Source organism: Rhipicephalus microplus, chromosome 3, assembly GCF_043290135.1.
Source record: "Rhipicephalus microplus isolate Deutch F79 chromosome 3, USDA_Rmic, whole genome shotgun sequence".
NCBI classification, from domain to species: Eukaryota; Metazoa; Arthropoda; class Arachnida; order Ixodida; family Ixodidae; genus Rhipicephalus; species Rhipicephalus microplus.
The window spans coordinates 115,554,562-115,569,751 of NC_134702.1; the positions used below are offsets into that span (position 1 = coordinate 115,554,562).

General features: G+C 45.3%; 1 protein-coding gene across 1 annotated transcript in view; it reads right to left on the reverse strand.

Annotated features, from left to right (window-relative positions):
• Positions 1–11,653, reverse strand: part of LOC142803300 (neprilysin-2-like) — a 60,614-nt gene extending 48,961 nt beyond the window's left edge. Inside the window, exons 1-3 of the mRNA XM_075888431.1 lie at positions 11,592–11,653; positions 11,137–11,195; positions 4,563–4,847 (exon numbers count right to left, since the gene is read on the reverse strand). The gene's annotated coding sequence lies outside the window, so the exon portion shown is untranslated. The remainder of the gene's footprint in view (positions 1–4,562; positions 4,848–11,136; positions 11,196–11,591) is intronic.
• Positions 11,654–15,190: the final 3,537 nt, after the last annotated feature.

A 15,190-nucleotide genomic window follows, 5' to 3' on the forward strand; every position in this document is an offset into this window, starting at 1 on the left:
AGCTAGTAACCGCGTGTCACTCGACATACCTGTGCTGATTGATGGTCTTCAGATCAGTGCATTGGTAGACACTGGTGCAGACTCTTCGATTATCAGCGGGAGGCTAGCGAAAGATCTCAGAAAAGTGATCACGCCGTGGAATGGAACGCGAATTCGAACAGCTGGAGGACACGTTGTAACACCGCTGGGTCGCTGTACCGCAAGAGTGAAAATTCGTGCGTCAACGTTTGTGCTCAGCTGCCTCGTTCTTGCGACTGTTCGCGTCACCTGATTATCGGCATGGACTTTCTTCGGGAATACGGCGCCATCATAAATTTCCGTGAGTGCATCGTGACCTTCTCGACTCAAGGCGCAACAGATCGAGACGCTGATAACTGCCGTAGACCTGCGCTGCGTGTTGCTGACGACAGTGTGACGCTGCCACCTCGAGCATCTGTTCCCATCGAAGTCACTTGTGAAGACTTCCAAGACGGCGACGTGGTGGCTGAAAGGAACCTATCACTTCTGCTGCTCCAAGGTGTATGCGCTGTCCGAAGTGTTGTGAGCGTCCGTGACGGACAGTCAACGATACTAGTTACGAACTTAAATTACGAGCACCGGCATCTTTTCCGCGGTACCACCATAGCTTATGGAGACCCTGTTGCCAACGTCATGGAGTGCTTAGCATCCGAGGAAACGCATTAGGATGAGGAATGTCTAGACCGCATCGACATTAATTCGACGCTGTCAAATGAGAGAAAGGCTGCACTTTATGTCCTTTTAAGGGAGTTTCGACCTTGCTTCGCCTCTTCTTCTAAAGTCCGTCAACCACACCTCACGAAGCATCGAATTATTACCGATGATGACGTCCGCCCCATCCGGCAGCAGCCTTATCGCGCTTCTGCCAAAGAACGCGAGGCTATTCAGACACAAGTAAAAGAGATGCTCGATGACGGGATTATTCAACCATCCAGCAGCGCTTGGTCCTCGCCAGTCGTTCTAGTAAAGAAAAAAGACGGAACGCTGCGATTCTGTATTGACTACAGGAAGCTTAATAGCGTCACAAAAAAGGACGTCTACCCGCTTCCACGGGTCGACGACTCCCTCGACATGTTACGACGCGCAAAATATTTTTCGTCTATCGATCTAAAGAGTGGCTATTGGCAAATTGAAGTGGATGAACTAGACCGAGAAAAAAAACGCGTTTGTGACTCCAGAAGGTCTTCACGAATTCCGAGTTCTTCCCTTCGGCCTCTGTTCTGCACCAGCCACTTTTCAGAGGATGATGGACACAGTTCTCGCAGGCTTGAAGTGGCAAAGCTGCCCCTTCTACCTCGATGATGTGATCATCTTTTCCGAGAGCTTCGAAAAACATCTGAAGCGTCTGAGAAAGGTTCTGGAAGCCATTCGCACAGCTGAACTCACGCTGAAACCTCAAAAATGCCATTTCGGCTATGAGGAGCTGAAATTTCTAGGAGAAGTCATTAGTGCGGATGGAGTGCGACCTGATCCAGACAAAACTGCTGCTGTCGCCACCTTCCCTGTTCCATCAGATAAAAGAGCAGTACGCCGTTTTCTCGGCTTGTGCGCGTATTATCGCCGATTTATCGCCAACTTCTCGAAGATAGCTGAACCTCTTACGCGACTCACCCGAGATGACGTGCTCTTTACTTTGGGCGCAGAAAAAGATACAGCGTTCACAGAGTTACGACAGAGAATGCAAGCAGCCCCTGTTCTTGCCCATTTTGATGAGGATGCTGCTACAGAAATTCATACAGATGCCAGCAACGTCGGACTTTGCGCTGTCCTTGCACAACGACATGGCGGCGTTGAGCATGTGATAGCTTACGCCAGTCGTACTCTTTCTCGAGCCGAGACCAACTATTCTACGTCAGAAAAAGAATGCCTCGCAGTCGTGTGGGCGACGACCAAATTTCGGCCTTACCTCTACAGTCGTCCCTTCAAAGTGGTGACTGACCACCACTCGCTCTGCTGGCTGGCAAATCTCAGAAATTCATCCGGCCGTCTCGCACGTTGGAGTTTGCGTTTGCAAGAGTTCGACATTACGATTGTGTACAGGTCAGGGCGCAAACACGAAGACGCCGACGCGCTTTCTCGAGCGCCTGTGGGGAACGGTGTCAGGGGCTCCGAAGATGAAGATGCCTATCTCGGAGCAGTTAGCGACTCCGAATTTATGTCAAAGCAGCGGACAGACGACGAATTACGCCCAGTCATTGATTCCCTGGAAGGCCGCAGCTCTCAGGTCCCTCAACACATTGCTCACGAACTGTCCTCTTTTTGTCTAAGAAGAGGCATTCTTTACAAGAAAAACGCCCGTGGTAGCGACAAAGCCTTCCTACTAGTTGTTCCTACCGAGATGCGTGATGAGATCCTCCTTGCGTGCCACGACGAGCCCACGTCAGGACATTTGGGCTATTCGCGAACTCTCGCCAGAGTACGCCAACACAGTATTACTGGCCGCGACTATCAACTAGTGTACATCGATATGTGAAAGGCTGCCGTGAGTGCCAGCGACGCAAGACTCCGCCTGTGACACCCGCGGGCCCGCTCTAACCGATCGCCCCCCCACGGACACCGTTTGACCTCGTGGGAATAGACCTTCTCGGGCCCTTCCCTTTGTCGTCCTCTGGGAACAAATGGATTATAGTTGCGCAGATTATCTTACTCATTATGCTGAAACAAAAGCGTTACCCCATGGCACGGCCTCTGAAGTCGCGCAGTTCTTCGTGCACCAAATCGTCCTACGGCATGGTGCCCCGTCATGCGTGATTACGGACAGAGGGACGTCGTTGACAGCACGAATGATGGAGGACATTTTTAAACTGAGCTGCGCAAGTCATAGAAAAACAACGGCTTATCACCCGCAATCCAATGGACTGACAGAGAGGCTTAACAAGGCCATAGCGGACATGCTGTCAATGTACGTGGACGTACAACACAAAACCTGGGACGAGACTCTTCCATACATCACGTTTGCTGACAATACGGCAACGCAAGAAACAACGCGATTTCCGCCTTTCCGACTTGCTTACGGGCGCAACGTGCGAACCATGCTCGATGCTATGCTTCCGTGCGACCAAAGCAATGAACTTGCTCAAGACGCTGAGCAATACAATCAATACGCCGAAGAAGCTCGTCAGCTAGCTCGCATAAACACCAGTCACCAACAAGATGCAGACGCACGACGTTACAACCTCCGCCATCGAAATGTCACCTACCACCCTGGGGAACGAGTGTGGGTGTAGATCCCTGTACGGCGACCAGGCTTATCCGAAAAACTCCTAAGCCGTTATTTTGGACCGTACAACGTTCTTAGACAAGTCACAGATGTTACCTACGAGGTATTTCCACACGGCGCAGCGTCTTCTCGTCGACAGCTTCGGCCCGAAACCGTGCATGTCGTTCGGCTGAAGCCCTACTTTACACAGTAGCCCTTGTCGTTTCACGTGCTACGATATGCCATGACTTTGCGTTGCTGCTCCTGTTTGTGTTCTCCTGTGTTTTTATGCCTTTTCTTTTTTCGCTTGGAACGAGCGTTGATGAAACTTCCTCATTTGCGCTGCGAGTACTGGCACTCTCCTTTTGGTTCTCTATGTCTGCGATATCTGCGTGTGTATGCCTTCATTTTTGTTATTTACGAGCATCGAGTCGATGCTTTCAAAGGGGGGTGGGACTATTGCCACATGTTTTGCCTGGGTGAAATCGAAGAGTGAAAGAGGACAAAGACGATCTCTCTAAGCCGCTGCTTGGCTAGTCGACTCAACGAGACTATTGTATCAAGTTTGTCGTGAGTAACTTGACAATATCATCGTATGGGAATGAAATCGCGTTCTGCAATGAGAAAGCAAATTTGTGAAAAAAGAACTGGAAACCACACTTAGCAGTTTTCACTTCGCAGATTACTTTCAATAGAAGGCTCACGAGACCACGAGCAGTCACGCAGTCTGCTCTTAGCACCACCTCGTGATGAAATAGTGAACAGGCCTTTGTGACGCTGAAGCACCTGAAGTGATAATGTGAATAAATAGCTGGCCTTTCGCACAGGCGAGCCCACCTACAATTGTGGCTCAATTATCTAAGGCATGTTGTCATGAAGTGAAACGTCGGTTGTTCGACATCGTGGTCACGTACCTAGCGTACATTTTCTTGACATATTTTCTCTCTATTTTATATACTCGTACACATTTGTACATACAAGGAATCTCACAGAGAATACGACGGTATGTCTGCCCTTCGAATGCTTTTGTTGACCTGGCTCTCTCCGCCAATTGGCTCGACGTAACGCAGGAGTGATGCAACGAGAGTGAAATTTTATTCTAAAAGATGTTGAATCTTGGAAAACGCAAAAATTGAACTTTCTTCTAAATAAGATGCCATTTGTATTGAAGTTCACTTATGTATTATTCATCTACGTATTATTCTTCACACTTCACATTTTCCTTTGGGCAATCTAGTAGTCTGCAGCTATGTGTCTAACCTTTGTCTTTCGTTTGAAATGTGCTGTTTTAAGAAAACTCGCTGAAACGAGAGAAAGAACTACTTCGGTTTTCGATGTTACCTACTTCGATGTACTGGTTAGTTCCCCTGAAGCTGCCACACACATAGCGGTAAAAGTCCTGGCATGGGTCTACGGTAGAATCCAGCTTTGCTCGGAGCCACTGTGACTGAATGTGACACTGGGTGGTTGTGCACGCGGGATCCAGGATGACCTCCGTTTGTGTAGGTACTATAGCTGGCGCCCCTGAAGCGGGTTGCTCGGTCTTGGTGACTCCTGTGGACGGTGGTAAGCTTTGGACCCGCACCGATACCTCCGGAACTCGTAAAACCCTGATCGTTGCATCCTCGTGCTGAAGAAATGCAAAACACACGTGAAACCAGTTGTCATGGGTACATATTCATAAATAGTAATAAAAATCTGCCGTCATGTCACTATAAACCATGTTGGGCTGCAATGCTCCAGTAATTTCGAACATTTTGTGTTCTTTAGGTAGCACCGATGTCACACTCTATACGGTTCATGAACATTTCACACCTATCAAAAGGCGACCGCCACAGGAAAAGGAGGTGTGACCTCGGGGTGGACAGGGGAGTGCGTTAACTGCTGTCATAGCGTGGCAAAAGAGACAGGATAGCTTGCCCGCATGATTTCCTATGCTAAGTAGCTGGCCGCACACACGCACACTGTTAACGGAATAATTTCGTTGAAGAAGACTTATTCACTGCATGTATGTATTTTCTGTTTCAGCAAATCAGTTTACTTGAATGATTTGTTTTATTCCCACGAAGAATAATGAAAACTTTCATATGTTACAAAGATTGTTCTTGCATTGTCTGACTGAATGAATTTTTGTTGACTACAATAATAGTCGCAAGATAATCTCTCACCATAGGACGACTACAAAATTACGGTGCTACAACTGGAGGATTAGAGAAACTCCATTCCCCTGCTTTTGAAGTTTAGCAAATCGTTGCCAGTATAGAGAAGTATTACCCTTTGCAAGGGCCTTCAATTGTGTATAATATGCTAAACTGCTTCTAGAACCTCAACCTAATCAGAGACTGGCTAATTCGAGTCAGATTATGCTGCTCCTTATGTCACCGTCACCAGTTTTTGCAGCCAGGACCCAGCATACTAGAATTTTTCCTGGACCAAGCTTCAGGGCCCACACATCAGGCTTCTTTGTTTTGCGCCTTGTCGTGTTTACTTTGCTTTTAAATCTTATAATTTAACAGGCCTAATCTAACATGAAGTTATTTCCAGGTGACTGCGTTTTTGTTGGAAGTACTATGCCAGGAAAATTAAAGTTGTCTGACAGCTGTTTCAATAGTCTGCCGCTGTGCAATAGTTGTCTGAATTAAAGTTGCTTTGATAGCACAATGCTGTTATGAGATGGCAAGTGGCTGTCAACTTGCACGAGTCTATACATCATATGCAACGGTGGCGGGATTGTGCGATGTTTTTTTGTCCTACTGTATAATGGCGTTAGAATAATATGCATATTATTTTTAATTATAACTTTTTCGTGTGCAATTTATTTATTGTAAACTAGCTTTTTCATAACGCTCTTGCATTTAAATCCCTAGTAACTCTTCTCGCCATTTCTGGGTAAGTGTAACCTGGCAATCTACTGTGGCGCATACCCGTATACTATGGTCCATGCTATACCGGTGCCTGTACCACGTGTCTCGAGGAAAAGGTTTGATGACGTACGAGACGGCACTTTCAAATTATACTTGTCATGAACGGACAGTCATACTCATGCAACCCTGCCACTCTCCTACACCGATTTCGCTGGACACCAAGTAATGAAAGCTATCAGGAGAGCATCCACACGTAGGCGGCTAGATAGGTACGTAAATAGAAGCACTCAAAACACATCAAGTTCACTGAAACTCTCCTCATTTATAAGGGGTTATGAAAACATGATTGTGTTGACATTGCTGCTACTGAAAAACACGTGAAACCACGATCACTCGTTATGTTGTCATCAAATGGCCATGGTGCATCAACAGAGCATGCACATTGTCAATACAGTAAAAGCCATTTTTGCCTGACCAAGCTTTGATACAACACATGGGAAACCGACATTGTATTCTAAGGGGCACGAAGCAATTTTGGTAACACTAGGTTTGACAAGTTTACACTCTCCGTGACTAGACATTCGAATAAGGTCCGGAAGTTTGCGAACAAGCCAAGACAAACCAGTCAAGCAGTGATGTGCGTGGCTATCTGAAGGATACAGGCGCTGGGATAACGAACTGACACAGTAATTAGAGCTTCATTGAAGTTGCATTCCCAACTGCTTCAAAGCTCTTTATCCTCTAAATCAGTCCCATTTTTCAACTACATCTTACATAAATATTAAAACGAAATATATTGCAAAAGCAGGAGATATGCATATACGCTTATTGTCTTTTTTAAAGGAGTAGGTTTACGGCAGAAATTCCAGCAAAGTTTTATTGATTGATATGTGGGGTTTAACGTCCGAAAACCACCATATGATTATGAAATGTCGTAGTGGAGGGCTCCAGAAATTTCGACAACCTGGGGTTCCTTACCGTGCCCTCAAATCTGAACACGCGGGCCTACAACATTGCTGCCTCCATCGGAAATGCAGCCCCTGCAGCCGGGATTCGATCCTACGACCTGCGGGTCAGCAGCCAAGTACCTCAACCACTAGACCACCGCGGTGAGGCAGTGACGTTCGCCCGCCAACAAGGCTATTATAATGGATGATCTACATGAACTCAATAGGTGCCTTGAGTTCAAGTAAATAACCTGTGTCTCTTCAACACTACAAAATTTGTGCATCGTTAAGGTCAAATGCTCTTGTTTTTTTTTCTGTTAAGCCGCGCCCTACTGCGAAAAGAAATTTTCGTAATTTTATTTAAAAACTCTTTACGAGATTGTAGATATCCCGCTGAACATGAATCAATTAGCGAGTGCTAGTACTAAGAGTATAACACCATATAGGGCAATCAGGTAATACCATGTGAAGAAATATTAGGACACTTATGCGTACGAAAAACATATAGAGAAAGGGAGGGGGTCACTTCTACGCTATGCTAAAACTTTTCATTTAAACACATGTCTTAATTTTTTTACAGTTTGCCTATCACAGTAAGCGTGTTTAGAACTTGGTGAGAAAATTCGGTCACTTTGACACCGTTTCCTAGATAAGATTCGGAAGATACACAAACGCAATAATGCAGTCACAGTGAAGTATATGGGGTGTCCAAAACCATCTGATATCGTCTTTGGCCATCAAGTTCTATACATTTCAGGAATGTTCAAATGAAAGAACCCAACCACATAATAAAGAAAAGACTACTGTAGAGGTACTCCTTATTCTCTCACTCATGTCTTCAGATTTCTCAATGTACAGTATGAACAGGGCCAGAACGATGCAACAACTCATCAGCGTCAGTAAGCACAACGAGCAGAAGACGGTCGTTCTCAACCAGTCATCTTCGTCCTGCGGGACCGCCATATCATCACCAAAGTCTTGCATGCTTAGTGGTCTTTTCTTCATCACGGGTGGCTTTAGCCTCTGTGTAAGTAACGTAAAAAACAAAATCAGCGTTTTAGTCGAGTCATTTTATATTTCTGCAACGAAAGAGTACAAGATGAGCGAACATTATGGTGAATGAAGACACAGCTAAGAATTTGAATCGTGGGTGAGATAACACTCTGTTCCTTGGCAGGTTGAAATAAACGCGAGTGAGGCGCAGGGTTATGCTCAGCATGCGCCATTTGTTGCTTTTTGGTATCTTATTAGGAATAGATATGGTGAGTGGCCCATTCACGGTTACCATAGAACTTTTCTATTTAAATGCGAAGCATTTCTTAGCGTACTTCAGCACCTTTGAGCGTATCTATCTATCTATCTATCTATCTATCTATCTATCTATCTATCTATCTATCTATCTATCTATCTATCTATCTATCTATCTATCTATCTATCTATCTATCTATCTATCTATCTATCTATCTATCTATCTATCTAGTCGCCTACGACTTTTAGCTCTCCTGGCTGTTTCGATAATGGTATCAATACCAAACTTGGTATGACTCAACATGACTGTATGAAGAACATATTTGACTTGTCATAACATGAAAACTATGACATGTCTTTCATGAATGTCATGATATACATGTAGTGGTCTTGCTGCTCTTGTGGTGTGTTCGCATGACAAGTTGCAAAACTGGCATGGTATGACATGATTGCATGGTAAACACAAGTGACAGACTCTAACATGAAAATAACAACATTGGTGTCGTGTAACAACATGACTACATGCCACATTCATGATGCGCTTTCAGCCATTTTGCTAGCGTGTAATATACCAAATTTCTTATTTTGGTACGTGAAGGGATGACGAAGGTACCCGACTGGTGCAAACATAAAAATTATGAGATGCGCGTCATGTAACAAAATGACTATATGCTACGATCATAATGCGCTGGTGTTCGTATCGCTAGCTTCGTTTATACCTCACTACACTTATTACACTTCACTTATTACGGGACGTGAATGGATGATGAAGGTATGATAGTGGTGCGAACATGATAAATAAGAGATGCGTGTCATGTAACAACGTTAGTACAAGCTATGCTCATGATGCGCTCGCGGCCGTTTCGCTAGCTTCCCATGTATCAAACTCGGTATTACGTGACGCGAACGGACGACATATGTAAATCACATATTCAAATATGATAATCCGAACATGCGTGTCATGTAAGAACATGGCAACTTGCCACACTGATGATGCGCTTGTTCGCTAGCTTCACATAATCCAAATTTGGTATTACGTGACGCCAATGAATGACGAAGGTATGTGATTGGTGCAAACATGATAATCATGAGATGCGTATTATGTGACAAAATGACCACATGCCAGAGTCAAGGCGCCAAGACGTTTTGACGTGACGTGGTGCGCATGCTCGCCGGCGTTCGTTTCGTCGCGTGACGCTGGCGTTGCCACACCAGGCGCCGGTCCTGCCTTATACTCGCAGGCGCGTGCCGGGCTGCGTTGCATTGACGCATGCGCGTTCCAACACGTCCGGCATCCCTCCGTCACGAAAAGAGGGAGACGTAGTGTTGTCTGGGTCATGCATTGGCGTGAAATGCAGCATGTTGGATTCCGCGCCGGTTGTCGTCAGGCTGCGCCGACGGACGCCGTCGCGTCTGGCGTCAGACTATAGAGTGCTCGCGTTTTGTTAACATAACGTGACTGCGCCCAGCGTGCGGGCGCGTCAACGCTACATCGGAGTATATTGGGCCCTTCATGATGCACTCACGGCCGTTTGCTAGCTTCACATGTAACAAACGGATTTGACGAGACGTCAAAGGATGGGAAATATATGACTGGTGCAAACATAATAACCCTAACACACGTGTCATTTAAGAACATGAGAACATACCACACTCATAGCGTGGTATGTTTATTCTGTAATTTATTTTCTGCAAAAGTTAACCAGGTTATCGTTTCGTAGAGCCGAATTGACCGCATCAAGTTTGTAAAAATTTTCATTGGTCGGTGTAGTCTAAGTACTCGAACGAAGGACTGTAATTGTGCACTGACGGTGCAGTGTTCTGCTTCTGGTTGAGAATGTAGAGCAAAGTTTTGATTTTGTTTATTATTACTGAAGCTGTGATGTTGCAAGCAACGACAGCGTCGTTTTAAAACAATCTTTTGATTGGTGATTAGATTGAGCGTTTAACGTTATCGCACATTTAGGAAGCCTAATATGTAGCGAAATTTGGCTCGAGTAATACTCTCTCTAAAATTACGTGACCCAGTGCGACGAGCACACAAGCCAGTAGGCTACAGAACAAAATTACTGGTTACTGCGGTGAAACGCTGAACTAACGCATATGCAGAATCTATGGTGAAAAGGCACAAAGTTAGCGATATTCTTAACTGCATGTACAAACACTGGATAACAAATTTTAAAGTGTCGCGTGGTAAAACTACACTACAGTAGTTACAAAACAAAATCACACAGTCCATCGCTGTGGTGCTGCGGCTACAATGCTCGGCTTGTAAATTCAGTAGAGAAGAGAAAAAAGAAAACTTGAAGTCATTCAATGAGTTTGGCAACAGAGAGTACTGAAGCAGCATTTACTGCTCAACGATATTGACGATGTGAGATCTAGAGCGCTGTTTGATAGTTCGAAGCCCACTATGCCAACTATTAATATGGCAGCATATCCTGATAACTTTCAAAAAATCTGGTACTCAAATAAATAGGGTCACCGCACTCTAAACGACACAATAAATACACTGACTGCCCTGGCCTCACTCTACACTTCATTGCATGGTGCACGTAGTCTGATTGTACCGTCAAAATGTTGTTTTTTTTAACTTGAATGCATGCAAACAACGAGCCACTGTCAATACTTTGTACCAAAACTTCTTCACGCACTACCGAAACTTCTTACATGCAGGCTCCATTGTTGTTAGCCTTAGTTTAAGATTGGCCATGACTTTCACAGAAAATTGACCAAGCAAAACTGAGACGTTCATAAGCAACAAATACGCTTCCTCAAGTATCTTATTGCGAGGGTTCTTTATAACAAGGCTTCCTACTAACAGGGACACATTTGGAACCCGCTCATAAAAATTCTGTACCTAAAGCAGTGGCGTTCGATCTGACCGGCTGGCTTTATCAAAGCAGCATCGCTGTGTGTCTGCAAAAAAAAAATGTAAGCACAAGTTCAGACCGAAACAAGAGCGCTGAGAAACTTAGGTGTAAATTTGCTCCTAAACTACCTCCCGCGTATAATATCTGGGGTTTGGTGTGCCAAAACGGACATGCTTATAATAGACGGCGTAGCGAAGGGATCCGCAAATTTTGACCATCAGATGTTCTTTAACGCGCACTAACATCGCACAGTACACGGGACTATTATTTCGCCTCCGCCGAAATGCGACGACCATGGCCTGGATTGGGCGAGCAAGCTTCGCGTCAGCAGCCCAGCACCAAAGCCACCGTTCCACCGAGGCGGACAGCTTCTCGCGTATAAATAGCTCCTTCAGAATATAGGCGTAGTCTGACAAAGCTCATAATTCAGTACTTCGCTCACCGTTAGTGGTGTTGTAAAAGCCAGGCAGGCGACTGAGAGAACAACGTGGCAGCGCGTGCCTGAAAGACGCGCAGCAGGAGATGATGATGATGATGAGCCTTCAGCTTTGCTGGCACTCGCCCACAAAGGGGGATCGGCCAAGAACCGGGCGGCAGGATCATCAAGTGAGTTAGTTTTGAGTCAAGCATTCAGGTAGTCTCGTAGCCATAAATAATAATAACAACAGACTAACTAGGTAATATTTTTGTTGCCATTATGTACGCACACACGGCAGAGTAGACCTCCCTGTGGCTATAACCTAATGTAATCCCTCCGAAGGATAAAATTACTTCCACGTTTATTTTTAAACCTAGCTGCTCAATTGGTTGGACCAGGTATATTTTCCTTTGCTGAGAATATCCTTGACAGGATAAAAAGGAATGATCTACTGATTCTGAGTCCTTGCAGAAAAGACATAACGGAGATGCTGTGAGTCCAGCTTTATGTAGGTAATAATTCAGGTGCGGAATTCCCCATCGTAATCTGGTGGTTGTAATTTCTAACCGACTGTGAAGCCGCTCACGCTAAAGTTTACACTGATAATCATATTAAGGATTCCTCAACATTGCTAATGATCCATACGCACTATGGTGATGGATCCCAAACGTTGTTGCGCAGCGAATAAAGGGCACGAGCACCGTGCAGCACCTGTCATCGTGCAATCACGGTGTTGATCTCACAATATGACAATATCCTGAAAAACTTGTCATTTTGATCTGTGTAGTCAGACCAAATCGTGCCAGCTGAGAAACATTCTGTGATGGCAACACTTTGTAGAATATGCAGTTTTGGCGACCTTTAAAAAGTCTTCACGCGAAGTTAAGACCGTTGTCAACGCACAGTCGGCTAGTGTCTGTTCGCACTAGTCCACATATACTGTATGAGAATGAAACATACCACGCCAGTGCAAGTGTACAAACGCATGAAGGTGCGTTTATATGCTTACGTGCTTGGCACACGGGCCAGCGCCAGTTTCTGCTACATTCCGCCCACCGAAATCATCTCTCGTGTGTAGTTAGAGACAGTCCTTCGCGTGCGTTGTTGGCTGCTCTCTTTGAAGCCCGTGTAGCATGAAGCCCACGCACGAGCAGCTCTTGGGCGCAAAATATCATGAGCCCTCTTCCCGACGCAAGGGATAGTGGGTCAGCATAAAGCTTTAGAAAAGCAAGTTGCGTTGAAAAATGCGTGATTTCAGCAAGAGTCATCACAACAGTGGTTGCGCTGGCGCATGTCGACAGCGGCTGCATGGTCCGGTTCAATGCACCAGCGCATAAAATTAATGTTTAGGCCACCCTAATATTTTATGTGGGCGCCCTTGATGATTTTAGTCCTGAGCTGTTAGTGCACTGTTGGCTGACATTGATATTATGTAAGCTGACTCTTTTTTTTTTGAAATTTCATAGCTTCATTATACACACATTTGTTGATAACGGCTGGTTCAGCGACATCCACTTTCGTTATTTACAAAACAAGCGGCACAAAAACTAGCTACAATGTTCTCAAGAGAGAGATATATAGAATAAGAGGCTTAATATTGTAGCTCGGTGAGTGGGATCCTTTGTCCAGGATCTAATTGGCGCGGACCGTAGTCCCCGCACGTTTCAGGGGGGCTTCTTCGGCCTTCGGATCCCAGTTGCACAGAGCTGGCTCCCAACCTTCCAAGTTTGGTTGTGTCCTGAGTTGCAAAAGTTGGATTGTGTGGACATTTCCATACCATGTGGTACAGAGTGGCTGTTTTATTGTCCCAGTACCTGAACAATGGTGCGTGTGTGTTGGCATTTATATTAGACAGTGTATATTGTTTGGAGTTGGACGGGGTCGGTAGGCAACCGCGCGCTAACTGCGATTTCTTACTGACGCCTGGCACTGGGGGTGAAAGTTTCTGTCTTTTGAGTCATCATTGATTCTGCACAATTTCTCTATATGTGGCAAACAGGTTTATACACAGATTCAAGGGTAGGTGCAATAAGCTGGTAAAAATTTCGGTGGGCTACTTATGAATATGCTAGAACAAAGGTCGACTCGGGGTTTCATATAGGGTGAGGGAAATTCCTGCTTCTTCCATTCTAGTTGTGTCTGTGCCCTGAATGATTGATATACCATTGACCAGTTTTCCTTCATGAATGACGCTTGCCGTGCATTTGCGGTTCACTGGTCCAGCTGCATAGACAAATAAGGCACCCTTTGAGTGTGAGTATAGTTGTCGTGAGCTGTGGTCCGCGCCCGACGTTCTTGATTCATCTTTGCGAGAGACGAAAATATGATGAATACACTAGAGGCAAAACATCGATGAACGCTTGAACTTCGCTTTTAGCAGGAGAACAAAACAGCGTCCGAGTGCGGCGGCTGCATTACCGATGGAGGTGAAAATGTTACACGCCCGTGTGCTCAGATTCGGATGCATTTTAAAAACCCCAGGTGGTCAAAATTTCGGGAGCCCTCCACTACGCCGTCTATAATTATCATTTGGGGGTTTAGGGACGTTAAAGCCCACATATCAATCAATCAATCAATCAACCACAGTAGCTTAATTAGGTGCTGTGCGCATCAATTTCGAAATACGGAATAGATTTGAGCGCTAATGAACAAAATACAAGAGGAGACGACAACACGGGCGCTCGTGTAGTTGTTTACTCTTCGTTTAATCTGTACTTTTTTTGGTCGCACTGAAGTCAAATCTGGAAGAAACCAACGCGCTCAACAAGACATTTTATTAGGGTGCCTCGCAATTGCTAGCCTGCCTTCACTCCTCGATGAATGACCAAACCGTGCTGAAAAAAGACAAACGTCTTTGCACGAGGTATTGGTAGTTCCATACTATGCTGAATAGCTATTGTAAATGCAGCTGCGAAAAACCCACTGCATCACAGCTATTCAGTTTGCAAATCATCGCAAACACGAAGGCAAACACGTGCGCTTGTATACAGCGCTGCTCATTCTATTGATGTGTTTGCGGCTGATAATGATGAAATTCTTCATCGCGCTTTGTGATGGACGGGTGCTTTCGTCAGTTCACCAGTCTTGACGCCTAGCGCTATTCTACACTCTTGCCACTTCATCGAGGAGAGACCTTAGCGGAGGTTTTGGTGGTTACATCAACTAAGGAGAGTCTTTTCACTATATATGCCATTCATGCAATAATTTTCCCCATGTGGTTTCATGTAATTGTGAGACTCTGAGGTAGAATACTTGCTTACCAGGCAGAAGGCCTGGAAAGCGGTAATTTTTTGCTCACGTCTAACGACGCAGACACGGACTTTGATACTGCTTCCAGAAGTTTTGTGAAACGAGCTCTTCAACGCCATTGCGGTGAACAGTACAGCCAGGCTTATGAGCGTAGTGATCCGAAATAGGTAAACGCAACGACTGTGTTGGCGTTCTTTATTTAATGAGGATGGTAAAGATGACGATGGCATAAATTGAGTTGGCCACACTCACTCTGTTGAATGACAACTTTTTCTTCTCAAGCGAGATTCCAGTGTTGCCTTCCCCCAAACGCTCTAAAGAGCTTCCAGAACCATTAAAATATAACTGAAGCTCACCTGGTACTTCGTGGTCTT